We start from the raw sequence: 2,189 nt of genomic DNA, 5'->3' as shown, positions 1-2,189 counted from the left end.
GCTAAGGAAAGGATTTGTGAGCACTGTTAGTTGAGGTGACGCAAGATTTTGAGGCAATTGTTGACCTCTAGAAGCTGCTTGAGCTTCCCACATTTGCCGCATCTGGGGTAAAAGAGGAAACTCATGTGTATAATGGCCATGTACACCACAACATGCATAAGGCTTGTTCATATGAATAGCCTTATTCTACTTGGGTTGGCCGCCGTGTTGCTAGTTGTTGGTGTTAGGCTAGTTCCCATAGGGTTCACTAGGTTGATTACCTTGATTACCCTTGTTACCATTCTCCTTATTCTCTTTCTTCAAATTCAGGGGATTGGTAGCACTCTATTGTGCAAACACCTAGCCCTGAGGGGGTGGTGGCTACTGGGGCTGAGGATGCATGAGAGGCTGCAACACTAATGCTTGGGGGGATGGAGGATTCAGTTGTGCATATGGAGGAGCAACAATTTGGTAGATGGGTTAGGGCCCTGGAAACATGTTGCTAGTAGGAGGGGCATAAGTGTTGGAGGAATTGGTGCCCCCCTATGGGTAGCCATAATTTTTCTAAGTATATGGCGAAGAGTGTGAAAGGGATCCAATAATAGCATCAGCGGCATGAGATGCCCTCAGTGCATTGGTACTTCCAGGACAAGGGAGGACCAGAATGACGGTATAGACGTAATCGGATTGTGCATAAATCAAATTATATCTTAGAGCGGTTTGGAGATATTCTTCCTCGGTCTGAGGAAAATGGGACACAACATCTTTCCCAATGGGAGATAAAAGGCTCCTAAGAAACAAATCTAGAAAAACGCGGTCTTTGAAAGGCAGGGCATGACATGTGCTCCTCCTTCGACGCCACTCTTGAACATGGTCAGAAATGCGAGTGGCGGAGGACTGACGGAATATGGTTAATAGCTCTGTACCAGTGTTGTATCAGAGAGGTAACTGGAAATATGAAAGGAATGCTTTATCAAGAATCGCGAAAATGGAATAAGATGTGGAGGGATAGTCTACATACCATTTTGCAGCATCTCCAGTGAGCGTACATTAGAAGAGTTGAAGACAAATAGAGTCATCGGTTATGGAATTAGACGAAAACCACATGTGGAAGGATTGAACATGGTTGGTAGGATCCTCTCTAGCATTACCCTCAAACTTTGGGATGTTGGAGGGAAGCTTAGTCGGCATAGAGGGCCAACCAACATCATGGTGTAAGGGGTCGTTTATCAACTGGTTAAAATCTGGTAGACTTAACCCAACCATAAAGGGGATCATGGGGGCTGTCGAAATGGTTCCTGAGACTATTCTGCTTGATGTGACCACCGGAATAGAACTAGAGCCAACCCTAGGTTGGGTTCTTGCACCAACTGTGGGTCCAAGCATGGTGACGATATGTGGTGAAGGAGGCTACAAGTCAGATGAGGAATCAGATGAACCAGGAGAAGAGTCGGTGTGGGGACTCAGAGGGCTATGAACTTGAACCCAATGGGGAGGGGTAATATGCCCAAGAAGAAAGTGGGGGTGGAGGCCTAATACTCTCTACAAAAAACTCCTTAGTGGTGCAATGATAATAAAACACACATGACATGGAAATGGTGAAAGGAGATAAACAATATATCTTTGTTTCAATGCGGGGAGATAAATTTATTATGTTAAGTCTTGGCTTGGTGGTGTAAACCAAGTGCCCTTCGTTTAAGGTGTGCTCGTCTGTGCAAGTGTATTAATTGATTAAGCCCATATCGTGTTTGTAAAAAAGAAAAAAGCTTCCTAAAAATAAACTGAAATAAATAACATAAAATGAACAGCAAAATGATCAACTAAACCCCACCCAAACTGGGTTTGCAAACACTGTACTTCTTTGTGGCTAATCCGATGGAAAGTACACTGAAATGTCAAGAGATCTAAATGTCGATGTGACTGGAATCAAGTGACACTAAGCTGCTGGAAAGTGGTGCAGCAGCAGCAAAATACCAAAGGGGAAGATCATTGCAAAACGATAGGGAGATGGGTGAAACACCTAGGGCAACTGATGGGACCCTAAGGAAAATGACCAAACAAGTTTAAATTTGAAACTATGGATGGTAGAAACCTATCTTATTAGATCTGAAACAGAATGGTACATATCTAGAAAATGTGGTTGAAAGTGTTGTAGAAAATCAGACCACCCACTCACCTAAACTCCTCCTAGAAAGGTGGAAGTGTACTAG

This window comes from Pinus tabuliformis, chromosome 1_1 (genome assembly GCF_031772625.1).
Source record: "Pinus tabuliformis cultivar Carrire ecotype Pingquan chromosome 1_1, CPIR1, whole genome shotgun sequence".
NCBI lineage: Eukaryota > Viridiplantae > Streptophyta > Pinopsida > Pinales > Pinaceae > Pinus > Pinus tabuliformis.
This window is presented reverse-complemented; position numbering follows the sequence as displayed.